Source organism: Netta rufina (genome assembly GCF_964035555.1).
Source record: "Netta rufina genome assembly, chromosome: 15".
Classification (NCBI taxonomy): domain Eukaryota; kingdom Metazoa; phylum Chordata; class Aves; order Anseriformes; family Anatidae; genus Netta; species Netta rufina.
Genome location: NC_140138.1, coordinates 2171292 through 2193392, shown reverse-complemented (window position 1 = coordinate 2193392; position 22101 = coordinate 2171292).

The window sequence follows — 22101 nt, the reverse complement described above, 5'->3', positions numbered from 1 at the left end:
CTTTCCCTCTTTGAAAAGGTCACCCTATGCCTCGAACAAAATCTGTTTTCTGCTCTTGTTCTTTTGCATCTTTGGAAAGTGAAATATCCCACAGAATTTGTAGGAATAAACCAAGGAAATGCGTGACTAATAGAGGGAATAAAATTATCATGACTGCATGGTCCTCCTTACAAATGTTTGCTATATACCCACTTTTCGACTAGCTCTTTTAGAGTTTAGACCAGTGAATTTCATTTCCTATTTATATACGTCATGAGTAGGGCAAAGTGCTCAAAGTGCCTTAAAGTCAGTAAACCAAGAAGACTGATCTCAACTCAGAGAATAAGGTATTTTACTGCAGGGAAAATAACTATGTTTAGAACAAGGTATGTTCATTATCTTTTGTTATGCTGCTGAAACTTTTTTTTCCCTTCATCAATAGTAAGAGACAAGAAAACTTTTCAGCATATCTGTGTTGTAAATGAAAATGAAGCAGCCCGTATGGGCAGGCACCAGCTCTTTCCTGGCCTTCAGAGTATGAACAGGTGGGCAGAACTGGTGGTGATACAAAAGGGAATGTTTTTTTTTAAGATGTGAAGAATTAAAGGATTTCTTAAGAGCAAAGAAACCTTGGCTCTTGTTAGGTGATCCAATATTGATGCTGGCAAGCTGGTATGAACAATCTTGCGGATAGGGAAAAGGCTACTTGCAGCCTCTTTTGCTCAGTGACTGGCACTTAAGAGTAGTCATGCAGCAGCTTCTTCGAGATGTTCCCTGGACCTATAAAGAGCTGCAGCAGCCACAGCAGTGCAGTGGGGTCGGTCTGGAGGGGAGGAGCCTCAGCTCAAATACTGCCCTGGAGCAGAAGGGGCGTGGGCAGAGCTCTCTGGTGTGGGGGAGCCCCACAGCCTTCCACCAGCCCCTATCTCAGAGCCCCTGGGGATGGCCAAAGCATCTCCTACAGCTTTGTTAATAATAAATAAACACACACACAGGAGGAAAAAATAATAAATTGACTTGTTAATCGTCTGCGAACAAAGTGGCCAGCCTGGCGATATGCAATAAAAATAACTGAAGAAGTCAGTGTTTCAAAGTACCTTTTACAAAGGCAAGAGATCAAGTGACGCAATCTTTCTAGCCACTTCAGCAAATACAGGGTGATTATCAAATAAAACTGAGTAATTGTAGTTTTCTGCTGTACTGAGTATAATTTGCTTAAGTATCTATGTCAATCAAAGTTATATTTAGATTGACACTGTAGGGATATGTAAAACCTATTTATTTCTGAATAAGTATTTATATAAGCAGTAATGTCCAAAGCCTAGGAATTTTTCCTGAAAAGATGAGGATCCATTATTGATAATGGCCTAATGTGAAATTGCTCATCTGTTTGTCCAGAATGGTCTGAGTATTAATAGTTCTATCCCTAGAACTATGAAACAGAAATAATACTTCTTTAATTTATTCCCAGTAAATATTAAAGTAGCATTGCAGCTTCTAATGCATCAAGTGAGTTTGTCTGGAGTCATTAATTTTCTTCAACTCTTTTCATCTATCAAAAATAGATGCATGTAAATGTATCAATTAAGAAGCACATTGCATGCAAAATTTGTCTTTGAGTAAATTATATGAAGTAGGTCACTTTAATCATTGACTTGGATTTTTTTTTTTTTTTTTTTTTGTCTTCTTTCAAGTCTTTATGTCAAAATTTTGAAGCCATGTAACAAATGAAGGAAATGTGCATTTTCCATTACAGGGTTGAAGATGGAGTGATCCTTCCAGTTTGTTCTCACTTTTGCAGAGCATTATTTTTTTCCCTGATCTTCTCATATTGGTATATTTTATTGCTCCCTGGCCAGTATCTCCTGGAAACACTTTTTATGGTCCTAATTACATATAAGTACCAAAATAAGGCTTTTTAGTGTTCTAGATGAGCTAAATGTCAAATTTTCAAAACTCTCAACATCTCTGGATGGTCAGTTCCTGTTGAAATTAACATTCTCTGCTGTTGGAATGCAGCACCAATCTCTGAAACTGTTTTGCATGTGGTCTTGGTAGTTTCATGTATTTGTTGCCTTCTTAAGCATTAGTTGAGCCTTGACTAACTGCAGTGATGTACAGATTCCATTTTTTTTTTTTTTTTCAAGCTAATCTTCAATTTCCTCCAGAGACTCCATTCTCTTTAGTGACTAAATTCCCATTCAGGAAGGGGCTATGAATTTCTTAACTTTGAATAGTGTGCAAACATTTTAACTGCTTTTTAAGATCTACCTTTATCAGCCCAGCTCCATTTGGTGGTCTACATTTGCCTTAAAAAGCATATAAATCCATTTGGAAAAAGAGGAATGAACTAACCAATGTGACGTTGCTGAAATGCTTTTAATTCACAACTGGATGATACTTATCATTACGATGCATAGGTATTTAAAGTTTTTCCCACATTTAATTGTGGGAAATGTGTATGTGGACAGATGTGTCTGGTTTTATTACCATTGTTTCATATAGCCTTTTCTGATATTTTCTGTGGATCACAGATGAAGAAACATTAGTCTAGAAGCCCTTTATATGTCCTACCACTGCTCACCTATATGCATGTGTATCTATAAAATCATGAAACTGCTTGACTTCCTTATGGGCTCTTGGGATGCTATTTTTTCATTGGGAGTTGAATTACCTATCATTTTTAGTGACATTTAATTGCTTTGTTCCCAATTGATTTTGTTTAAAATGAGTTAAGCAATCTTTTTCTTTTTGATCTAAATAATACCTGTTCAGAGATTTTTTTTTTATACAATCAACCACTTGTATTTAGACAATACATTTATTTATAACCCTAGTCAAACCATCTGCTCCATTTAATGTGTATTTTTTTTTCTTGAAGAATCTTCAGGATGAACCTGTAATTGTGAAATAGAAGGTTGATGGTTGTAGAAACCAAAGAAATATGGAAGCAATGGCAAGGGTTGGCTCCTCTGGCTCCTGCTCAGCACGCTGCCAGCCTTCCCCCAGGGCCTTTTGTGCAGAGCCCCCCGGCCTCTACTGGTGCATGCAATGTTCTATTCCTGGTGCAGGACTTCTCATTTGTCCTTGCTGAGCTTTGTCAGGTCCTTGTCAGACCACTCCTGCAGCTTTTTGAGCTGCTGTAAATTTGCTGAGTGTGTCTCCCAGCTCATCACTGAAGTTTTAGATTATGACATTAGGCAGTATCACCCCTGGTACTATCCCCAGAGAAACTCTGCTTCTGAATGGGGAAAAAAAAAAAAAACAACAGATTTTAACCAATGACCACCATTGCTTGAGCCTGAGAGTCCTGCCAATTTTTACCCCACCTTGTAGTCCATCTGTCCAGTCCATTTTTACACAGCCTACATGGAACTTTTGTGAGATCTTGCTCTCTTTTCTTCTACAGAGCCAGATATTTCCTAGCAGTTTGGGTTGGTCAAGAACAGTTTTCTCTTGGTAAATCCATACTGTTCCTCCTCATGGTCTTGTCCTTTGTAAGCCTGGCAGCAGTTTCTATGAGGGTTTGCTCTGTAATTTTTTTAAAGATGTAAGGTTAAGTTAAAGCACCTGTAGTTTTCACATCTTTCTTCTGCCTTCTATTGAAGATACATTCCTGCAGTTGTTCAAAAGAGGTAGACATCTGCCTTGTTATGCTAGTGAGAAATATATCATCAGTCTTGGATGCATCCTGTCTGGGCACACAGGCTTATATATGTCTAGATTGCACACAGGCTTATATATGTCCAGCTTGCTTCTGCAAGCCCCTAACTTGGTCCTCGCCCATTGTGTAGTGCTTCTGTCCCCCAGACTTTCCTAGCATGTCTTGGCAGAGGGTCGCATATTATTTCTTCATGCTGTTAGTGCCACTGGTTAAAGCCAAGGTTGGAAAGAAGCAATAGGGATGAACAGCTGGGAGGAGGCAGATGGAGTAAGAAGTAGTAAATGGCTGACAGACATATCAACAAACAAAGGATGTATGTTATTTGGTTTGAGTTCTCGTTGCTGAAGACGAAGCAGATTTAAGTATTTGAGAATGAGGCAGATGGGATGAAAATGGCTTCCAGAAGCATGGGGAGAAGACAACATTTTTACCAAATGTGTATGTCAAGTCATATGCCAACACAGATAACAAAAGCAGATATTTACATTTGCAGAAAGTCTGTGGCAGCTTTTTGTGAGGTGGAAAATAAAGCTTTTTTTTTTTTTCTTTCTTTCTCTCTTTTTTTTTTTTTTTTTCATTGTTAATTACCTTTAGATGAATATGCTCTTCTTTTTGCAGTGGTCTGTACTTTAGAATAGCATATTTGATACTGGAAGGCAACGGACACTACAGACATGAGAGATACAAAGTTTTAGGGATGAGAATGAACTGTGGTGTTTTCCCAGGCATTGGAGTCCAGCTCCAGTTCCCAGAGGCTGTGCTCCAGGTTCTGCTGCTGACTCTCTGCATGTCCCCAGCTCAGTGCCATACAGTCTGGTTCGTTTCCCCTCTGTCACCACCTATCTCAATATCGAGTGTGTGATCTTTCAGTCATGATTTGCTATGTGATGGGACCTTGGTCTTGACTAAGCTGCCAGGATCTAAGACTTTATAGAAATAAATATTATTTAACCAATTAAATGGAACACTTTTCAGGAAGAATGAGCATTTTCCATTGAGCATTTTGACACTGTTTCCCACAGCATTCTCCTCAAGAAACTGTCTGTTCGTGGCTTGGACTGGCGTACGCTTTGTTGGGTTAGAAACTGGCTGGATAGCCGGGCCCAAAGAGTCGTGGTGAATGGAGCCAAGTCCAGTTGGAGGCCAGTCACTAGTGGCGTTCCCCAGGGCTCAGTACTTGGACCAGTCCTCTTTAATATCTTTATCGATGATCTGGATGAGGGGATCGAGTGCAGCCTCAGTAAGTTCGCAGATGACACCAAGTTAGGTGCGTGTGTTGATCTGCTCGAGGGTAGGAAAGCTCTGCAGGAGGATCTGGATAGGCTGCACCGATGGGCTGAGGTCAACTGCATGAAGTTCAACAAGGCCAAGTGCCGGGTCCTGCACCTGGGGCGCAATAACCCCAAGCTACAGGCTGGGAGATGAGTGGTTGGAGAGCTCCCTGGCAGAGAAGGACCTGGGAGTGATGGTGGATAGTCGGCTGAATATGAGCCATCAGTGTGCTCAGGTGGCCAAGAAGGCCAACAGCATCCTGGCTTGTATAAGAAACAGTGTGGCCAGCAGGGCTAGGGAAGTGATTGTCCCCCTGTACTTGGCTCTGGTGAGGCCACACCTCAAGTTCAGTTTTGAGCCCCTTGCTACAAGAAGGACATCAAGGTGCTCAAAAGAGTCCAGAGAGTAATAATTTCTCTCAGGCAATGAAGCTGGTGAGGGGTCTGGAGAACTAGTCCTGCGAGGAGCAGCTGAGGAAGCTGGGATTGTTCAGCCTGGAGAAAGGGAGCCTCAGGGGTGACCTTATCGCTCCTTATAAGTACATTAAAGGAGGCTGTAGCGAGGTGGAGATTGGTCTATTCTCCCATGTGCCTGGTGACAGGACAAGGGGGAATGGGCTAAAGTTGCTCCAGGGGTGTTTTAGGTTGGATATTAGGAAGAACTGCTTTACTGAGAGGGTTGTGCGACATTGGAGTGGGCTGTCCAGGGAAGTGGTGGAGTCACCATCCCTGGAGGTCTTTAAAAGACGTTTAGATGTTGAACATAGTGATATGGTTTAGTGGAGGACTTGTTAGTGTTAGGTCAGAGGTTAGACTCGATGATCTTGAGGTCTCTTCCAACCTAAACAATTCTGTGATTCTGTGATATAGATCATCTGTACTGTCTTCTCCACGTTCAGAGAATGCAAACAACATATAGAGCTCACAAATCTCTTCAGCGTTGACTGTTGCCTCCTTGGAGGTTATGAAGTATTAGTAATTGGACAAGGGAGGAAAAAGAAGCCTGATCTATTTGAATCAACCAATCAGTGAATATTTGCTTTAAAATTTAGTGATTTAGGCTGCATATGAACACTTTAACAGCCTGATATGAAAAACAGGAAGAAATTGTCGGGTTAATTGTGTATAATGAGGATATGAGAGAAGCATGTAATTAGATTCAATAGACATAAAACCAGATCTTTAAAAATCTGCTCATTATTGTTTTAATGGTTGAAATGTGTATTTGCTCTGGTGTTTATGTGCAGCTAGTGCTAAATTATTGCTACAGCAGGGCTTTTGTTCAAATCCTTAGGTTTTGTACTTCCCCATTTTCCTGATGAATTCTTTTCTGTCTTGGTTTTATTTTTTTCTTTAAAGAACAAAGCAAGGCAAAGAAATATAATAAAAGTATTTTGTTATTTTTAGATGACTAACTTACAAGTCCCCAAATCACCCTTTTCCCAAGTATTACACTATTTTGTGAAAAGTCAAAAACATGTTGCTAGATTGCTATAAGCTAGTAAAAGGGTGATGTAGCAGAATTTTTTTTAAATGTTGTAAAAATTACTTTTTAACTATGTTGATCAGAAACTTAAAAGGGTCTTAATGAAGACTTCATACTGAGCAGTACATATTCTACTTAAGCTTAATGCAGTATTTGTCAGAGAGAAATACTGTTTTCCTGTCCATTTTTATTCATTGCAGTTGTGCTCTTGCATTATATATGGTAAATAAAGAATTGGATTTTCACATAGGCATATCACCCACAAACATGGCACAGGAAAAATAATTGATTCTCCCTGTAATTTTTGTAATGAACTGCAGTCTTAAAGAATCAGTTGGATTTGTAGCTGAACATACTGTGCTTTGCTGCCATCAGGAAACAGTACTTGAGTAGCTTCTGAAAAATCAAGACATTTCTCTTGTTTTTCAGAAATAAAAATTTAGTTTGTTTCTCAAAGTTGTTTAAAGTTGAATCACTTCTTTTTCAGTTTAGGGCAGTTCAAGGGAGTTTTTGCTAACTTTTAAAATAGTCATTTCACATTGATTAACTAGATATGTTTTAGGTAACTTACACTATTTCACTGAAAACACCTCCTAATGTTTTGAGGTGTAATTGCAGTTAATAAAGCACAGTTGTTTGTAAAGTGAAACTCCTGCCATCACATCAACCTTTTTCTGTCTCTGTGAGGATCATGGTTATGACTTCATGTGGGAAGAGCGTTGGGGTGGGCTCCATCTTCCTAACAAAGACATGTCACTTTGAAAGGGACGAACAGGGAGCTCCCTCCCCCTGCTCTTCAAGCAAGCCCATCTCTTAAGACAATAAAGTGTCTGAATCATTGCATTATTAATGGTGTACTAGAACCCTTCTCTCTCCAAGTGGAATGCTCAATCATTTAAACTTTTTACTCTGAAATTATGAGTAGCAGTTTTCATGGTGCAGCTGACTACAAGTGGAGGCAGGTTGCCTGTGGCAATGTTGGATGGGATTGCATCCGTCTGAGGGCTCTGGCAGTAATCGGGGCTGACAGCTTCCTCCATTACTGCTTTTTCCTCACTGCTCTGTAGGCGTGCAGGGTGATGCAAACAGACAGGCCGTGCACTGTGAGCGCAGTCGATGTATCGGCATTGTGCGCATCTGTCCTGAGCTTGGAGTGTCGGTGCTGCAAAATTCTGCAGATGCAGTAATAACTTACAGATGTGGCAAGGACAGCTAAAAGATAATTTTGTCAATAATGGGATTTGAATAACAAAGAGAGCTGATCTTGTAGTGATGGTTGTTTTATGGCTGTATTTATTCTGACTTCCCAAGTGCTCTCCCTCTAGAGCTGAACTGCTTTCAGATTGATAATTTGTCAAATTGTTACAATGATGAACTGTAAAGGTAGCAAAACAGTATGTAGCTTTGGAAGCATTGGGTAAGCAATAACAATTCTTTTCAATTAGTTTGTATGCTTTTGACTGACACCATTCCTGTTTCTGGCTCTCAGAAGCTGCAGCACAGATTTAACTATACAGCCTGAAGACAAGCCACGGATCTGTATCTCACTCAAATATGCTCTTCTGTATCTTTTCCTGAGTTTTTCATGTTTTTCCTCATCAGTCTCAAGTACTTTATTACCAGTATTTATCTGCTTTGGTATCCTGAATGCTAAAGTCCATGGATTTCTAGGAAGCATTTACATTAATCAATAGCAAAATAACATTAAACTTTCCCATATTCAGGTGCCACTTGATAATAACATCTGTAATGAATTTGATGGTGCATATTGGATTCTGAATAAGTATTTCAAGAAATGGATGATCTTGATAATATGCAGAGTAAATCTTAGAGAGAAATGGGGAAAGTAATACTTCATAACTAAGGCCCTAGCACTCTTGTACATGACTCTATGGCCTCACAAGTCAAATGAAGGCAAAGTAACACTTATTTATAAAGAAAAGTATGTGTGGCATGTCATAAATACATTGTGCTTATAGGAAGAAAAGACTGCCATTATTTGAAAGTTATTTCTTCTTAACAGCAAACATTTTAGATATTCCTTTATTTAGTTTTCCTTTCCCCACCATCTCTATTCTCAATACAAAGTATAGAATAGTCCTTGTTACAACTGACTTACTTTTAATGTCCATAAAAAGAGACTTGAGAACCATGTTTAAAACTCTAGAGCTATGTTTAAAACTTGTAATAAATCTCCTTAACATAGCAATTCATCCTGTAGTGCATGGGTATACTGGACATTGTCTACACAAAGAAAATAAAGCTTCATCAGCATCAAAGACATTCAGCAGGTTTGAGGAGTTTTCCTCAGACTTAATAAGCATATTATTATTATTATTATTATTATTTTATAAATATTGCAGACTTGCTCTTAAAGCTTTAAGAATAGAGCCTGGATTAATAGAGCAAGCTTCTTGAAATGCTGTTAACACGTCTTTACGCTGGACATTAATGTTCTCACCAGGCAGGTACTGTTAAATAGAAAGGTATTTCAGTGCTGGCCAGATGAGATGCTACTGAAGAGGCAGTCTTCCTTTGTTGCACAGAATGGGACTTCCCAGGCAATCTGTACTCTTCTTGTCATATTTTCAGAAGAGAGTTTCTGTAAAACTTTCTGTCATTTGTGAAAGTCCATTGCAGTCTAAATTGAGGCACAGTCAAACTTAGGATTTATTAATAGAAGTTGATTTCTTTGGTTTTGTGTGACTTAGAGCTCTGATTAGTATATGCATTATGATTGGCAGCCTCAGTTAAAGAGATGGGATTGAAAAGATCACAAAGTTGAATTGTCCTTTAGCTCAAGATGACTGTCCCAGACAATGACTGAAGCAGAGGACAAAAAGGGTTGGAGAAATTTATAGTTTGCTGTACTGTGCTAGTTATCTGAGGATGCAGATAGTTTTCACATGACTTAAAAATTATTCTATCACTTGTGATTTATGATGTATCTGGTTCAGCACTGAGGGTAATCTACCTGAGCTTCCAGGAAGTCTTACAGGGTGGAGGTAATCCTTTTACAGGAAGCTGTCAGGTATGGTGACATCCAGCACGTGGGAAACAGTGAGATCCCGTTTCCTGGCCTTTTTCCATGGGTTAAAGATCTCCTTTATGTGCCAGTTGGTGAGGGTCTAACAAATGTCTTGGCCACTTACCAAGAATTGCAAAATGGGAATTTGCAATTTGGTTATGCTTCTGAATTGAGCAAATTATTGCAGAAGGACCAGAAGTATACAATACTTCATTTTTATATCCACTAGTAAGCCTGCTCTCCCTTCCTCCCCATCATATTTAGGACTTTGACCTTCACCTGTGGCAGGACCACTCAAAGAGGTTTTTGCTGGTCATTATTTGCGAGGAAGAAGAGCTGTTACTTGCCTTAGGCAACAGGTCAACTTGCTTTGAGATCCAGGAGAGCTGCATGCTACTGCAGCAGCATTTGCTGCGGCACTTAAAATAAATAAATAAAATTTGGAGTTCTGGTGATTTATTAAGTCCAGAGCAATGTGTCCACTAGAAATGTGTTACTTACTATATTTTTGAGAAACAGTGAAACAACGTATGTTTTTGCATGATATTAAGTAAAATTGATTACAGCAAAGAATTTCCTGCTTGGTTGGGAGAAATGATGGCCCTAGCTTGTTAATATAGAGATGTGCACCTTTATGTCAGGTACAGGCAGCTCCAGGGAGAGAGAAAGGTCAGAAGAGGAAGAAATTGGACTTAAAAGATGAATATATTAACTATTTTACCTAAATTGTACCTTACTCTAAAGCCCAGACATCACAGTAGGAAAGAGAACACCCTTCAGAAAATAAAAGGCTTTCACTTCACTAAAACGTAACTTATTACGGGCTTGAGGAGCAGCTGAAATATGAAAATGTTGAATGGTCGTGCTAAGAAGCATAATGCAGAAAAGTCTTTTTTTACTCACAGTTTCCATTTTGGTTGCCACCCTTCTCCTCAGTAGCAGTAACCTCTCAGGCCAAGAGACCTCTTCCCTGGCCCAGTGCCTCTGTTGGTCTCTCTTGAACATCTAGGCACGGCGGCACCGGAGATAAGACCCAAGTAGCCTCTCCTCTGCACAGCAGTGAGAAACTGCATGATGCAGGGGGCAAGGCTGAGAGCCAGCACATCTGAGCCTTGCAGGGAGAGAGGGGCTTTTTATATGAAAATAAACAATAGTTAAATACAGCAGGGTATATAATTAATATTAAAAAATATTAAATATAAAAATATAAAAAATAGTTAAATACAGAAGGGTAGAGGTTAAACGTGATTATTTCCCTTTTAACCCTTCTTTCCAATTCAGTAGTATGGATTTGAAGAAAAATATGTGGATATTTAAAATGTGGATAGGTGCAACATGCCTACAGTGTGCTGGGTCCTGGCCAAGCATAACAGCAATTATACTTCTCTCTTAAACTTAGGCTGACCGATTGCTGCCCCTGAAATGACTGATTTTCACCCTTTGACCCCTCAAAAGAAAAAAGCTATATAAAGCAAAGTGAATGGTGGTTTTTGCTTTCCTGATTAGCCTTGCTGTAGAAAGCTAAATGCAATATATGTGAACTGTGGTCAGAATGGTATCTTTCTATCGATCCCTACAGGTTTTGAACCAGGCCCACTAAACATATGGACTATATGTACTTCTCTGAAAATAATCATGATTTGTCAGTCTGTAAGCCTTCGAGAGGTTTCAGGATCACAGCATTTAGCACCTGCTCTGCAGAACAGTAAGTGCAGTAGATGTGTAACAGCAAACTGTCTGGTTTCACAAGGCTGGAAGGCCCCTGCACATTCAGAGAACAGTGCGCGGCCAGAGCATGGCGGCCATCTTGGCTCTGTGGGGAGCCTGGGGAAGGGCCTGTGCTTCTGGGGACCTTGAGCATTCAGAGGCTGAATGGCTGCTTGGAAAAGCAATGCTTTTAGCATTTTATTGAGATCCAGAATTCAAAATAAAATTCTTTTAATAGATCCCTCTGGATGGTATCTTTGCATTCTGCAATCTTTCATGTATCTCCATACATAGTCCATGGAAACAGTACAGAAACACATTCACAGTTCTCTCTTTATTCAGCGTTCCTGTCCCCCCTCTTCCCCGACCTTGGAGTCTTTCAGGAGATTTGGTGTAGTAACCTCATTAAGTTAAACTTGATATGTACTGTGGCCTTGTGTGCTCAGAAAGGTTGTTCCTTTTTCCTGCTTCAGCTGTCGATCCAGTAAGATGTCACCTTTCACTATCTTTCCCATTGCCTTTATAAGTCAATGTCACTTTGTATTGTGTAATCCTTCATGCAGACTGTGTATTCCTACTTCCTTCTTTTTAGAATTAGGCAAGTATAGTACCGTTCATATATACATACGAACACTTTCTTTAAAAATATTTATAAAATAAGTTTTATGGACAATTGCTCAGCAAACAAAGATGTGAAACGTGGATTTATTGGAAGGTTTTAAATAAAACTATATAAAATGGCAGTGAAAAATCTTGTGACAAAGTGCATGGGATCTGCAGAGCACATAGTAGTCAAACCTCTGCTTACCTACTGAGGGATACTGCAGGAATCTGTATCTTTTACCTGCTTCAGTCCAGGCTGAAAGTGATCCAAAAGCTGCAGCAAAGTCTATCTCAGTGAAATAACCTTTCAGCAGCTCTACTTTTATTTTTGATGGTACAAAATGTTTGAATTCAAACCAAATCAGTCTTGTAACAGCAGATGTGAGAAACCATTTGAATTAAAATAATGCCAGAAATTCACTTAAAGAAAACACCAAATCTTGTCTTGGTCCTCCAGAATATTGAGACTCCTGCCATCCCTGTCATCAGTCTTTTTTCCACAGGTTTGGGACTATCTTTTTGTCAGAGTTATAGCCCATATAATCCTACTATGTGAGCAGAGATGAGAATTAAGTTAGTGACAAAGTACTGTAAGTGGAAAATTGGCTTGTGGCACTCAGAGACTGGACACTGCCAGTTTTTGGTACTGTAACAGGTTTATTGCAAGACAGACAACACCAAGGGTCAGGACTGTTAATTGTAATGCAGTTTGTTTCCTCAATGAGTCCTTTTTTTTTTCTTTTTTTTTTTTTTCTTCTTCTTCTTTTTTTTTTTTTCTTTTTCCTTTTCTCCCTCTTGTATTAAACAGAGAAATCTGTGAAATACTACTCAGTGTTTGCCTTTCAACTTTATTGCGTAAATACTGCTATGCTTGTAAGAAAAGGTAAATATCTTTCCGGAGTTTGAACATTCTTTAGTTCTGAGTACTAAGAACATGCAGAGTCTTGTTTTCTTTTAAAAGTAATGTTATCTAATGCACAAAGGTGACCTCAAACAAGTCTTTAATAATACAATAGTGCTACAGCTGGGGATTGAGATCATGTAAGCTTCACATGAACTCATCTGTTCCCATATGGCAAACAAAAGTGTAAACATTTGGAAGCTCTCAGATGTAGTTTTTATCACTTGCAAGCTAGGAAATAATTCTGCAAGTCGTCAAAGGAAACTTCACCTCTGTAAATGGAAATCTTGTATCACTGTAAACACTGCTATGGCTTATTTGCTTATGCCTTTGCTATAAGTGTGTATACAATTCCTGGTCTACTTAGGAACTTAATTTTGTTAGGCCACTGTTTTTATAGCTGAAGATAACATTGAATGTCAGTTTTCATAAAAATGAAGTATATAGCATACTTCAAGAAATTATGATTTAAGGGAAGTAGCTATATTAGAAGTAAATAACCATTGTTTTTATTCAGTTAGGAGCAGCATGAACCAACCCTTTACTATTATTTTTCTTCTTAGAAGTTTACTAAGAATCTGACTGCATTTGCAAATTGCAATATTTACAATAACCAGATTGGTAGCAAGAAGGTAGCAACGTCTGCACAGCAATTTCTACTGAGGGCACTGAAATATTTTTTAAACTAGCACTTTTCTTAAAGGGAAGGCACTATGCAAAGTGCAAGATAGAGGGGGAACTTTTCTATATGATCTCGTAGCACTGTGAAAGGTCTGCACAGCCAGTGATAAAATCCCCTCTATGCAAGGATAAGGACTCAGCATAACTCTACTGTGCAACACACAAAATGGGCAGAACAGACTATTTCCTGCAAACCTCTCTTCTGGATTAAGGGAGTTTGCAGAGTGGTTAGAGATGTCTAACTGGCTTTGAGTAGATACCTATCATTATTATTATTATATGAAAGCTAAGAAGTGGTGCAGCAATATTGTGTCATCCACTAGATGTGTATCTCTGTCAATAGCCCTTCAGCACCTAAACACAACACATATACTCAGACATTTATAGGGCCCACAACAGCATGTCTCAAGCATGTTCTTTGACTCCTCAGGCCATGAAGAAGTTGTCCCAGGTGAAAAGTAAATTTTATTTTTATTTTTTTAGGTCTTATTTTAATAAGCATGAATAAAATCACATTATTCACACAGTTTAGATTTTAGCTCAGGAAAAGCTTTGTAGTCTAGAACGCCATTGAAACCCTGAAATACACAAACATCAAATGTATTTAATTCCCCAATGCTCTAAGTAAAGCTCATGTTTAAGGTTCTGCATGAGTAGGTCACAGTGCAAATCATGGGGCTGAGATTCCAAATGCATTTCACAAAGTACCAATAATTCAGATTGTGTAAATGTCCAGGGGGTGCTCTGATACATGTACTATGAGAACTGGGAGTTATTTCCTCATTTATTTAAAAAGTGTGTGCATCTATGGGGTTTGCTTTTAGTGAGTTGTGCTCTAGAATTCAAAGAACTCTTTAATGGAATTTCCTCACATAGTCTAGAACTGTAATTGATCCATTTTGCAAACCAGGCTCAGATTCTCTTCTCAACATGTCAGGAAATCTGCAACTCTTAACCCTTTTGTCACTTAACTGTTTACCCCACTTGACAAATCACAATACTACTTTGAGAAAGTTTCTCTGTATCTTAGTTGATTACAGCTTCTGCAGACAAGTGCATTGCAGAGCTCAGTGACTGAACTTTTGTAGTGCTAAGGTTTGTAAATGGTGCTGGGGTTGCTTAGTGACTCCTGGTCCAGAACCAGGAGAGGGTTACAGGCTGAAAGCGCAGCTGTCACTTTCACTTGGAGAAAGAGATGTATAGACAGAAGATAGTACAGTTGTGATTGTTACCCCAAAAACATTAAACTAGACTGGAATATTAAATTTGGAATATTAAATTTTATATTTCAGTAGTTTTAGGGCACCTCTGTGTCCTTGAATGTATTTTTGGAGTACTTCCTGTCTGGTCTCTGTGGTCTAGCCTCCCTGCCCAATTGTATCACAGAATTGTGATCAGCAATCAGCCAGAGGGGAGACTGGTGCATCTCAAATCCATCTAACAAAACTTTCTAAGTGGAAAAATCCCCAAATAATCCTGGTAAATTGCATTGGCTTTATCCTTCTCTGAACTGGCTTTTGCAACAGCATGGGAGAAATGATAAAACTAATCCTTGTGTATACTAAGGAATAAAAAAATATAAATATAAACATATATAAAATATAAATATATAAATATATATATATTATATATATTTCATATATAAAATATAAATATAAAAAAACTGCTTATGTGTGCGTGTGTGTGTATAAAATTAAAAAACAAACAAAAACAAAGGTTCAAAATGGATTTAAAGTTCAACTTTGTCCCTTGCCCCCCATCTTTCCCGAGGCTCTAATTTATGTCCTTCGTTCCTATGAAAACCTGAAGTCTTCTGTCATAAAAATAAATTCTATAAAGATTCAGTCACTTTCTAAGCAAGCTGACATTTTCCTTATAACTTTTTGTGTATTGAGAAAATTATGGATTATTCATCTTGTTTTGTGTGAAACAATGTATCACAGTAGATCAAAATCATAGACACAAAAGGTGAAGTTCTTCAATTCCTAAAAGCTAAGCAATAGGGATGCTTCTGAAAGTTCACTTTGGGTGTATCCTATCCTAAATTCATGGATTTGTAGATTCAGGTTGAGTAGATACTATGACACTTTAACTGGGTATAACTCAAAATGTTCATAGTATGAGCTCTCAGGAGTCTTAAAAAATGCAGCATGTCTAATTCAAGCCTACACTGAACCTTTTAAAATATCTACCTCCAATCACTTCCTATTCCCACTGATTTGCTAGATCTTATGTTATTTTTTGTTATAATATCTGTTATGCTCTCTAATCTGTCTGACATCATGGAGACCTTATTTGCACATGTCAGAGAAGAGTAATGCGGAGCGTGATGAGCTCTTTGATCCTGAGTCAGATCTTTGGCACTGCAGCACGTCTCAGTGTGGAGCAGGACAAATAAATAATGAAAATAGGGGGGGGTGGGGGAGTGTTGTTAAGAGAAAGTGGAAGCAAGGAACCTGGATTATACCTGATTATAAAACAAAAGTCTGTGTGGTTTGGATCTTATTCCGCAGTATGTTGTCAGGTTCTTTCTGCGGGTGGCTGAAGGAGTCTGGGTGGTCAATGAGGCACTCTCAGTTCACTCCTGGCTGGGTTTTGGAGGTGCTGCTTTCACTGTCAAAAGGACTTCATTTCCATACAGAGCCATCTCTGGTGATACTGGTGCTGTTCACCAGTGATCCCAACCCACAGGGAACTGGCAAGTGCCAGGCACCCCAAACTACACTGGCACTTCTTGCACAGCTGCAAGTCTCTGATTGACATGGCCTCAGTTTCCTTCACAGCATTGCTTTTGTCTTAATTTTTTTCTGCTGAATAAAATGTCAGCAGATAATATCGGTGCTTCTCCATAATTTAATAGTGCCTAATACAGATTGGAGTCTGACTCAACATCCTTTTTCAGTAGGCAGCTTAGTATTTTGGTAATATTTGCCTGTAAATTCCCACTAGACTGGGAACTGGAAAGAACAGGAAATGAGTTCAGAAACATAAATATTTTAAATTCCTACCCTCTTTTGCTATCTCTGAGCACCAAGAGGCACTTCCATGCTGTGCAGGTGCCGGAGCCCTGGCCCAGGTTTCCTACAGGGGCTGTGGAGTCTCCTCCTTGGAGAGCTCCCAAAGCCGCCTGGACACGGGCCTGGACCCCCTACTCAAGGTGACCTGCTGGGGCAGGAGGAGCAGATGGGCCCAGGGGGCTCTGGCCTCAGCCACAGCTATGCTGAATCAGTTGTGTCTAGCCCCAGAGCAGTGATAGGTATGGCTGGGCTGCTGGCACAAGGCACCCATCTCCACAGCTGCTTCCTTGCCCTCTGGGGAGGTCCCTGCTTGTCTGCAGCTGCTGACTTACGCTGCCTGCACTCAGCCACCTGAATTTCTGAGCACCTTGGCCAGTCATCTGCCTTAATGCTGCTACTGGAAGGCTAACTGTAATGGATGAGGCAACTCATCCTCTTCGGACAATTTAAAAAAATATATTTTTCAGAGTAGCCACACAGAAGGAAGATAAGCAAAGATGACCTGATTTTAATATTGCTGGATTAGAGTTAACCAAGAAAGAAAGCTTGAAGAATACAGTACCAATAGGGAAAATAATGTCTTATGAAATCCCTGATTTTCAGATCAGACTGTTTTGAGGATCAGGAAATGAAAAAATGAGAGATGCCCTTTTTCACAGAGCTGCAAGGAAGCATAAGGAGAAACATTTTGTTTCTCAACAGCCACAATGATTCTTTTTCACTGGAAATTGTCCCCTTGGTGGTGTTACAAATGAATACTTTGTGTTGTATATAGTCTCAGCCGTGGAAGAGATGATGTGTACTCTGGAAAATAAAAAATAAAAAATGTTGTTTTAAAGAGTTCTTTACCTTTAGGCCCCACTCACAAATGCCCATGGAAGGAATTGGTCTCCTATCATAGTATTTGATTTTCATGTTTTCTGTCCAGGGACAAATGTACAGGGGTCTTTACACTTTTATTGAAACTTTGGATATCATAATTACTATACCAGCATAGTCTTATTAATAACATTAGTCTGGGTTTCTTATAAATTCTTCTAACTGCATTTAGAAAGTAAGTAGAAAAAGTACTGTAATAAAAGCTAATGAAGTCTTTATGTTTTGCACTCATGAGGTACCACTCACATGCTTAGTGGAAAAAACAGCTTCAAAAAGCAGTTTTTGCCTTCAAAGCTGCTGCTCACTTTTCTGAAATGATCACTGATAGGGTTGTGCATCACAGCTGCAGCAAGTGGAGCCTTCAGCTCCTCTCTCCAGGGCAGGAAGAAAAAAATCTTAGTCTTCACATGCAAATTAGAACAAGACATGGTCCAGTGTGTTGGCCAACAAGAAGCAATGGAGCTTCTACATATTGAAACTACATGTTGAAGTGCATGTAGTTTTGTTTTGGAAAGGCAACCTTCCCATCAGGAGGAGCAGAGCTTTCTGCCCTGAAGCTATAGCGGCAAGACAGTTGGTGTTCACAGAAGAGAGCAGCATCATTTCCATGCCATAAAAAGCTATTTTCTCCCTTGCAGTTTATGCATTACAGTAAAAACTCACCTGTATGGTAAGCTCAGGAAGTCCTTAGATCCTTTACAAATGTAGCTGCAGAAGTTGTTGCTATAGCATTACTGCTGTCTGTTGTACTCTGGTTTGTGTTACACTCTCCTTGGTTCATCATAGAGCAATTTACTGAGAAGTGATGTGGCAGTCGTTAGGTGGTTACCTTGCAGATGAACATCGGGTATTTGGGATGGCTTCCTAAGGAAGCCATGCTTCTACAGGAGTGGGGTATTCATAGTGGAATGCTATTTATATTTATCTGGATTGACAAAGAGCAAAATGGATTTTGCAGCATACAAATCATACTGACTTACTGTGAGCAAGTGCTGACATAGTAAATGTACCTCAGAGAAAGTGTATTGCAAATTGCTAATCCCCTTCTCTCTGCTTTTCCATGAGACAACATTTTTACAAGGTGCAGTTTAACTTGGAACCTGACCTGTCTTCCTAAGACATTAGTTAAAATAATAATTGCTTGCTATTTAGGGACTGAGGAAAAATGGTAGGACTTGTAAAGCTGCTTTGAAATTCATTTCTATTGAGGTGAAAACTCATCTTAAAAATTGAAATCTGATCATTGCTGCAGGTAGAAGATTCAAAAGCTCTTATGGTACATTTACAGGAACTTGTCACAGCGAAGAGCCCAATGATATTATTTTATTCTCCTCACAACATCAGAGTTTCCATTAAAACTTTAGCATTTTAATCATGAGTGTAAGAGTTAACTGAGATTCATGTTAAGAGTTAACTGAGATTGGAATTACATTTGGTGTATAGAGCAGCTCTCTCTGAAATGACCTTAGCCTTGTCACTGATGCATGACACTATTAGTATATTCCTGCTCCGACTTTTAAATAGACACAAAGGTACATCATTTGAGGATTTCTGCTGGTGTACTCCTTCAAGCAGCAATTTTTGTTAGAAATGGTAAACCAAGGTTTTGCCAAGAGCAGTAGTTGACCATGGACTTCTGCAGCTGTTCAGGGCTGAAGGAAGCAGCACTGGCTGTTCTTCTTGTGGTGGTTAGTTTAGGTGCAGCGTGTCCATTTGGTGTCTGCAAGGGGACATAGTGCACATGGAGGGTCTGTCTTGTCAATGACAAGTAAGTGATTCTGATCCCTTGTCATCATTCAGGCCCTCAAAGTACTTTTAAAATAATCTTACCTTGGATTAGCCACATCAAATCCACTTCAGGCAATAGCAGCGTGCCCCTTCTACAGAGATAGTTCATGACATTTAACTCTCACTTCTCCTTCCTGCAAAGTCCTTCTTTGTGCTGTTAATGCAGTCAATAAGTTTCTGGATATCCATGTAAGAAAAGTTGCTCATGCATGGCACGAATGTCAAGAAATCTGTATAGCCCCTAGTAAAATCTCTTAACCACTGTAGATGGCACCTTAGATGACAGACTTTATGTGAATGGAAGATATTAAATTTATGCTTCAGCATTGCTAAGCACTTCTTAAAGAGAAAGTGGAGAAGTGTGTCAGATTATTTACCAAATTACTGTAAATATCACAGGCTGTAATTATGTGAGTGCGTAGAAGGAAAATGCATTAGTGCTGTCTTCTTAGCCAAAGCCTCACGTTCCTATCTGTATGCTATGCACTTCATATGGAGCTCATTTAACACATTTAATAATTGAATCACAGGCTCAGTTCTGAAATTATGGAACAGAGTATGAACTGTGATAGCAGAATGAGGGATTATCCCTCTCTATCTCTGCTGCCTCTTGTTCTTCAGTTTTCAGCACTGTCTGGTAGGTGCAGTCACTGCACATAGGTCTTAACACTGGAAAATGGCTTTAGTTATAAAAAGCACACAGCATAGAACGGTAGTTTAAAACACCGATCACTTGGCTAAAATTGGGAAATTTCACTTGCATTGTATACTACAAAAGACTGAACTTCACTGGAATTGGAGCATATCTTCACAACATAAGGCTGTGCTCCTCTGAGGACACCCAAACTGGCTTTGAGGAAGTCCAGCATTCTGCCTGGCCTAATGCTCCCAGCTTCTTAGCTAAGGTATGTTGATGTTGGCATGCTTATATGCTTTCTGGTTTCCACTCAAGCTCTCAACAAGTGGCATCTAGCTTAGGGGTTATTACACATCTGTGTGCATGTTGGATAGATGAATGCAGCTGTTATGGAACAGGAGCGAGCCAACAACAGTTTTTCACACTGTACCAAATTCCCCAAATGGGTGCTGATGATACCTCTAAATCTTTGAGAAGATAAACATCCCCTAGCACTTTGCACGAGCCAGAGGGACCCAGCCTCATGCCAGTGCTCCTGAGCACTCCTCAAGCTATTGCAACTTGTTTTTGTGCTATTCTGCTGGCATTGATAAGTTGTGACTGGATTTCTTTTCAGCATTGATGTAGTCAGACATAAACAGCTTGAGACCAGAAGAGGTCTGTAGACGGACATCTGCACCCAACAGTGGGGCCGTGCCCTAGCTCTTACATTGAGGTTGGTGGTCATTGCAATTAAGCCCATGCATGCTGCCTGGGTGTATCTGCCAGATGGAGGTGGGACAGCCCCGAGCTGCTGGCTGATGCTCCTGGTTCAGGCTTGGGCTGCCAGCTCTCCCCTGTGTGAGCAAATGTGTTTCTGCTCCAGTGCTGGCATTGCATGATACTGTGCAGGCTGGTTGTTGTATAGAGGAGATATGTGGAGTTTGTGCCCACCTTCAGGAAGCTGTGTATGCCTACCCATTTGCAGAAAACAAGTTTGAATCAAAAACAGAGGTTTTGACTTTTTGATGCTGAACTGGAAACAATTGAACCGACAAATAAAAATCCAAATTGTCAAGCATGCAAGAGAGTTGAAACAGGTGTCCTCAGTGCCTTCCCCAAGACACAAACAAGCAATTTCCCTGGTGAACACTGGGTCAAATCTGCATTGTTTTGGTTTACCCCTACAGCCCCTTTGTCAAATAAAAGTAGGTCATGCACCTCTGTGTAATCCATTGATTCAATAAGAAGAAAGAGCTGTCGCAGCCCTTTCCTTTTGTGTCTCGAAATAGCTGCTCAGTACTGGCAGAGCCAATCCTCCATTTGCCTGGGGAAGACTGGGTGTTTCCTCCTGAACCCTGCTTGCTCCTGGCAAACAGCACTCAGGAAATGAGAAATAGCCATAAATCTCCTGTGCCTTGCTCTCCTTCCCGTAGCTCACACAGGTGAGGATTATTCACTGGTTGAATCACAGGTGCCCTTCACAGGTGGCTCACAGGATAATTATTGGAAGCTGCAGATATTTTAACCTTTTCCTTTAAAGGAAGATGTTTTAATGCCACAACCTAACAGATTTGTTGCAGAGCATCACCATGTGCCCTCAGTTCTGAGCACGTCTGCCTGTTTATAGCTTGAGGTAGCTGTGGTAGCAGACAGCAGCCCTCAGCACTGAACACGTTTCTCTGCCAGAAGGTGCTGTATCAGCTACCCTAATAATAAACTTCTCTTAAACTAATAATGAGTTGAAGAGGGAGTATAAATTATCCTGTTTTTAACAGGGCTCACCAAATAATACATAAATCTAGCTCAGAGTTAAAGAAAACAGGGAGCCTTATGGTCCCCATACATTCACTGAGATGCCCTAAATGTGCATCTTCCAAGTCCATAAATATCTCAGAATCACTAGAGAGAAAACACTTAAAGTGCTGATGGATTTCCTTTTGACTCTTTAATGAAATTAATAGACTCATAAAAACCATTTGCTAAGGTGGGAGAGGGAGGAAGATGTTAAAAAAGCCTTTTTACATCTAACATCTGCAGCGTTTTTCCCTGAGGTGCTTGGACATTTTCCTCTGTTCAGAATTGCATTCTGGAAAGAGCATCAGCAGGATAAAGAGCATCAGTAAACAGAATAAAAAAAACACACAAAGTAATGGCCCTGCCACTTGGAAGCGCTTCTCTGGATCTCAGTTCATGTCTGTAACATTGCATGGCAGCCTCAAAGCTTCCCATTACTCGTGGTGGGGGCATGTAAGCTGCTTGCAATAAAGATACCCCCGGCATCCATCCATCCATCCATCCATCCATCCATCCATCCATCCATCCATCCATCCATCCATCCATCCATCCATCCATCCATCCATCCATCCATCCATCCATCCATCCATCCATCCATCCATCCATCCATCCATCCTCTCCGTCCTAGACCGGGGTCCCCGGGTCGGGAGCGCGCTCCAGAGCGCGCCGCCGCCAGGTGGCAGC